The sequence below is a fragment of the Hypanus sabinus genome, chromosome 17 (assembly GCF_030144855.1).
Source record: "Hypanus sabinus isolate sHypSab1 chromosome 17, sHypSab1.hap1, whole genome shotgun sequence".
NCBI lineage: Eukaryota > Metazoa > Chordata > Chondrichthyes > Myliobatiformes > Dasyatidae > Hypanus > Hypanus sabinus.
Genome location: NC_082722.1, coordinates 69793448 through 69800227, shown reverse-complemented (window position 1 = coordinate 69800227; position 6780 = coordinate 69793448).

Sequence of the window (6780 nt, the reverse complement as noted above, 5' to 3'; positions counted from 1 at the left end):
CAACAGGTTAGGCAGCATCTATGGAGAGGAATAAAGAGTTGACATTTCAGGCCGAGAGTTCATCAGGAAGGGTCTCGGCCCAAAATATTGATTCTTTATTCCTCTCCATAGATGCTGCCTGACCTGCTGATCTCCTCCAGCATTTTGTGTGAGTTTTAAGGTTGTTTTTATTTTTATATGGATATTTGACAGTATTCACTCTAATTAGCACTGTTTGTTAGAAATATGGCATTCTGATTAATCAAAAGTTTAGACTTTTACTATGTCTTGATGCGATGGCCCAAGTCTACCTTTTACAAACCCCAAGCCAATTTTAGCAGAGTCTTACCAAATCCACTTTAAGGTTACTGTCCTTGTTTATTGAAGAAATTACTTCCCATGCAATGCTTTATGTGCTTCTAGGCTAATTTTTCAACAGTGCAATTTTAACAAACAAAGCTTTTCTTCTTTACACCTTCTATGTAAATAAATCAATTCAAGTGCATCACTACAGTCTGGAGATCCCTTGGGGAAGTTGGTTGTTTCTATAGTTTTGGAGTCTGCCACCTCAGAGATACCACACGTAAGCTTTTAATAAATCTTTGATGAATCTCAAGGTAGTATATGATGACATATTCATATTTCAATAAAAAGTTTACTTTGACTCTGACTTGATGAGATTACTCAAGTCATGTCAACCTAAAAGTAATAGAGTTCCACAAAGCACAAGCAAGACTTTCACTCATTGCTGTTTACCAAACACCTATGAACACTGATCCTGATTAATCCTCATAATGTTCTTATCATCTGCACCTGGAATCTACTACTCACTTGCCTGCAAAGGACAATTTACAGTGACCAATTAATCTACCAACCCACATTGTTTTTGGGATGAGGGAAGAAACTAGGGAGCCCAGAGGAAGCACACACAATCATAGTGAGATCACTCAGACGACATACAGAGAGAAACCGAGATTAGTTTCCTGGATCTGTGAGGTAGCAGGTATACCAGATACTCCACTCTACTGCCCTTTGAACACCACAAAGCGAAGATGCTAAAGAAAGCTAAAGGAATACCAATATTCTGCAATATTTCAGACTGAATAAAACTATTGCAAAGAACAGTGGACCAACACGTTTTTTTCAAAAGTTTTGCTTCCTCAGAATTTTTTCTTGCTTGTGATAGACGCTTGAAGCTGAACACAAATGTAATTTCAGACTACTTTATCACATAGTAATTTGTAGTAAAAAGAAATGAACTTTTATTGAATATATGATTTTAACTGCATGACGGTGCTGACGCTTTGCAATAGTTCAACTAACCTAAAACTGCTTTGTTGATGATTTTCATTTGTACTTAGTGTTTGAGGCTTCTCGCTTAACTATCCAACAATAATCAGCCAGCATTGATGGATTCCAGTTGACCTGATACCATTTCTCCATGACTGCAACGTCCTGGTGAAACCTTTCACTATGCAAGTCACGGAAAGCACCAAGATTTGCAGGGAAGTGTCTAACTGGGAATGCAGGAAATGAATCTTTAGTAATGTGTTGTATTTCCTGGTTTCAGCTTACATTATGGGCAACATTTTAATTGACTGGAATTACGAAACATAGGTGATATTAAAAAGTGGTGCATGATAGGGAAATTTCACGGTGATTTTCATGGTCAGCAGTCCAAAATCCTTTAGGTACACCCAAAAGTATTCAGGAAGCAAAATCTTTGTTGTCCAGTGAAATCAGAGCATTCTAAGATCTTTCCTCTAAATGCTTTGCAACAGCTTTTAGGAGATTAACACTTAGTTGCTGAAGACTTTGAGACACTCCTGGAGAGTTGTCAATCATTACATGGAAAGGACAATCTCCTTCTATTAAGAGAAGAAATCTCCAGACCCAGGTAACAATTGTTACCAACATATTTAACTAATATTATTCCACACAGATTTTCTACTGCAGCAATTTTTATATAAATGTCTGCACTTCCTTTTGGTTATGTCTTTAGAAATAAAACTCTAAAACCAAATATTCTGCCTTTACTTATTACACATTTATTTTATCTGTAAAACATGTAATTTTCTTTAAAAAATTTCGTGTTCTGTCTCCTTGCTAACATTAAAGAGAAAAACATATTTGCAGGTCAAATCTTTGTTTCAGGTTGTGTGTTAAATTTTCTTTGTGTCAAAGTTTTGTTGGATGAAGTTGATCTCACAACTCAAAATTTAATTGCAAAATGTCGGGTTCTAGAAGGTCTTCACAATGTTTACTGATAATACTGCTGCAAGCTAACCTGGTAACTAATAATATAAACTAGAACACGGAACATCAGTAGAACAGAAGAGCATAAACACAAGAGGTGCCACAGATGATGGAAATCTTGAACAACGCACACAGTAATACTGGATGAACTCAATATGTTAGGGGAGTATGGAGGGAATAAATCGTCAACATTTCGGGCCAGGACCCTTCATCAGGATAGAAAGGAAAGGTGCAGAAACCAGAATAAGAAGATAAGGTAAATGCAAGCAAGCACTTTGCACTGTGGTTGGATGGGATGACAACTAGAATGTCATGGGTTAAAGGTGAAAGGTGAGAAGATTAAGGGGAACATGAGGGGAAACTTCTTCATTCAAGCAGTGGTGAGGGTGTGGAACGAGCTGCCAGCACAAGTGGTGTATGCAAGATTTAGGTGAAATTTGGATAGGTACATGGATGGTCGGGGTATGAATCACATTCAGGTTCATTATCACTGGCATGTGCCGTGAAATTTGTTAACTTAGCAGCAGCAGTTCAATGCAATGTATAATAATGCAGAAAGAGACAAATAAGCAAGTAAATCATAAATCTTTATATACATAAACAGAAATAACATATATTTTTAAAAAGTGAGGCAGTGTTCAAGGGTTCAATGGCCATTTCTAAACTGTGTGGCAGAGGGGAACAAGCTGTTCCTGAATTCCCGAGTAAGTGCGCTCAGATGTCTTTATAACAAACCATATAACAATCACAGCTCGGAAACAGGCCATCTTGGCCCTCCTAGTCCGTGCCGAACCCTTAATCTCACCTAGTCCCACCTACCCGCACTCAGCCCATAACCCTCCACTCCTTTCCTGTCCATATACCTATCCAATTTTACCTTAAATGACACAACTGAACTGGCCTCTACTACTTCTACAGGAAGCTCATTCCACACAGCTATCACTCTTTGAGTAAAGAAATACCCCCTCGTGTTTCCCTTAAACTTCTGCCCCCTAACTCTCAAATCATGTCCTCTAGTTTGAATCTCCCCTACTCTCAATGGAAACAGCCTGTTCACGTCAACTCTATCTATCCCTCTCAAAATTTTAAATACCTCGATCAAATCCCCCCTCAACCTTCTACGCTCCAATGAATAGAGACCTAACTTGTTCAACCTTTCTCTGTAACTTAATTGCTGAAACCCAGGTAACATCCTAGTAAATCGTCTCTGCACTCTCTCTAATTTATTGCTATCTTTCCTATAATTCGGTGACCAGAACTGCACACAATATTCCAAATTTGGCCTTACCAATGCCTTGTACAACTTTAGCATTACATCCTAACTTCTGTACTCAATGCTTTGATTTATAAAGGCCAGCGTTCCAAAAGCCCTCTTCACCACCCTATCTACATGAGACTCCACTTTCAGGGAACTATGCACAGTTATTCCTAGATCTCTCTGTTCCTCTGCATTCCTCAATGCCCTACCATTTACTCTGTATGTTCTATTTGGGTTATTCCTGCCAAAATGTAGAACCTCACACTTCTCAGCATTAAACTCCATCTGCCAACGTTCAGCCCATTCTTCTAACTGGCATAAATCTCCCTGCAAGCTTTGAAAACCCCCCTCATTATCCACAACACCTCCTACCTTAGTATCATCGGCATACTTACTAATCCAATTTACCACCCCATCATCCAGATCATTTATGTATATTACAAACAACATTGGGCCCAAAACAGATCCCTGAGGCACCCCGCTAGTCACCGGCCTCCATCCCGATAAACAATTATCCACCACTACTCTCTGGCATCTCCCATCTAGCCACTGTTGAATCCATTTTATTACTCCAGCATTAATGCCTAACGACTGAACCTTCTTAACTAACCTTCCATGTGGAACTTTGTCAAAGGCTTTGCTGAAGTCCATATAGACTACATCCACTGCCTTACCCTCGTCAACATTCCTCGTAACTTCTTCAAAAAATTCAATAAGGTTTGTCAAACATGACCTTCCACGCACAAATCCATGCTGGCTACTTCTAATCAGATCCCGTCTATCCAGATAATTATAAATACTATCTCTAAGAATACTTTCCATTAATTTACCCACCACTGATGTCAAACTGACAGGTCTATAATTGCTAGGCTTCCTTCTAGAACCCTTTTTAAACAATGGAACCACGTGAGCAATACGCCAATCCTCCGGCATAATCCCCGTTTCTAATGACATATTAAAGATCTCTGTCAGAGCTCCTGCTATTTCTACACAAACTTCACTCAAGGTCCTGGGGAATATCCTGTCAGGATCTGGAGATTTATCCACTTTTAAATTTCTTAAAAGCGCCAGTACCTTCACCTCTTTAATTGTCATAGGTTCCATAACTTCCTTACTTGTTTCCCACACCTTAGACAATTCAATATCCTTCTTCTTAGTGAATACCGAAGAGAAGAAATCATTCAAAATCTCTCCCATCTCCTTCGATTCCACACATAGCTGACCACTCTGATTCTCTAAGGGGCCAATTTTATCCCTCACTATCCTCTTGCTTTTAATATTGCTTTTAATCCTTGAAGATGTCTTGAATACTATGGAGACTCGTTCCCAAGATGGAGCTGACCAATTTTACAACTTTCTGTATCTTCTTTCAATCCTATACAGTAGCCTCCCCCACCCCATACCCAGACGGTGATGCAGCCTGTCAAATTACTCTCCACAGTACATCTATAGAAGTTTGAGTGTCTTAGCTGACAAACCAAACCTCTTCAAAGTCATGGTGAAATATAGCCACTTTGATGTGTTGGGACTAGGTTAGATTCTCAGAGATTTGACACCCAGGAACTTGAAATTTCACACTGTCTCCACTTTTAATCCCTCTGTGAGGATTGGTTCGTGTTCCTTCACCTTGTCCTTCCTGAAGACACAATCAGCTCTTTAGTCTTACTGACATTGAGTTCAAGGTTGTTGCAGTGACACTACTCAACCAGCTAGTATATCTCGCTTCTGTATGCCCTTTTGTCACCATCTGAGATTCTGCCAACAATGATTACATCATTAGCAAATTTAAAACTGATATTTGAGCTAAGCCTAGCCACACTGCTATACGTATAGAGGGAGTAGAGCCGTGGGCTAAGCACACACCCCTGAGGTACACCAGTGTTGATCGTCAGCGAGGAGGAGATATTATCACCGATGCACGCAGAGTTATGGTCTTCTGGTTAGGAAGTGGAGGATCTAATTGTAGAGAGAAATACAGAGGCCCAGGATTTTTAGCTTATCAATCTGAACGGTAGGAATGCTGGTGTTAAGCAATCAGCTCTAGTCAATATACTGCACCCTTACATAACTATTTATATTGGAGGGCTATAGACTCACACGGCTCAGAAATCACCTCAGGTATTTGCGTAATTGTCTTTCGATTGCACCTTGGTTGTTTTTCTTAAAGTCTTTCTTTATGCATAGATTTTCATAAATTCTATTATATTTCTTTTTCCTGTAAATGCCTGCAAGAAAATGAATTTCAAGCTGGTATATGATAACATATATGTACACTCATAATAAATTTACTTTGAACTCTAAATTCTTCTCCATTAGCTAAACAAACTCTCTACTTTTTGACCCCACTAAAACAGGTAACAGTTTGTACTATCTGCCATATCTTTGATTCGCATAATTCTGTAGACTTCTATCAGGTTCCCCCTCAGACTCCTCTGCTCCAAGTGAAACAAACCAACATATCAGTCTCTCCTCATAGCTGAAACATTTCAACCCCGGCATCATAGGGGTGAATCTTCACTGCACCCTCTCCTATAACATGGGTAGCAGTAAGCAGAAGTCCTTCCCATAATGTGGAGATCAGAACTTCACACCGTGCTCTAGTTGTGACCTATCTGATGGTTTATAATGTCATACCATTAACTCCCAGCTCCTGTATTCTGTGCCATGGCTAATGAAGGAAGGAATTCTATTTGCCCTTTTCACCAAATTTTCGCAACGTTTTACAGCACTAGTGATCACCGATCAGGATTTAATTTCCGCCTGTTCTCCCTGTGATGACATGGGTTTCCTCACTGTTGCTCGTTTCCTCCCATAGTCCAAAGACATACGGTTAGGGTTAGTGAGTTGTGGGCATGCAATGTTGGCGCCAGAAGCATGGCGTCTCTTGCTCCAGCACATCCTCGACGGTGTTGTTCTACTCAAAATGAAGCATTCCACTGTATGCTTTGATGTTTCAACGTGACAAATAAAGCTAACCTTAAAAATTCTTATATTTTACTTATGCTGCCACCTTCTAGGATTGATGAACATGTACATCAAGATCATAAAGATATAGCTTGCAGATTCGGATTCAGGTTCGCTTACTGCTATCAACACTGGGGTGCAATGAAATTCCTTGCTTACAGGAAGATGACAGAGTAGACGGTGACATACAGTAATAATTAAGTGTGACAGCAAATACAGCAATAGGTTCAATGCAACAGAGTGGTGCCACGCTCAACAGAAACAGTTCTAAGGTTGTAGCACAGTCTGAAGGAGTGCAAAAAAATTCTGGAGTGTCAATAATG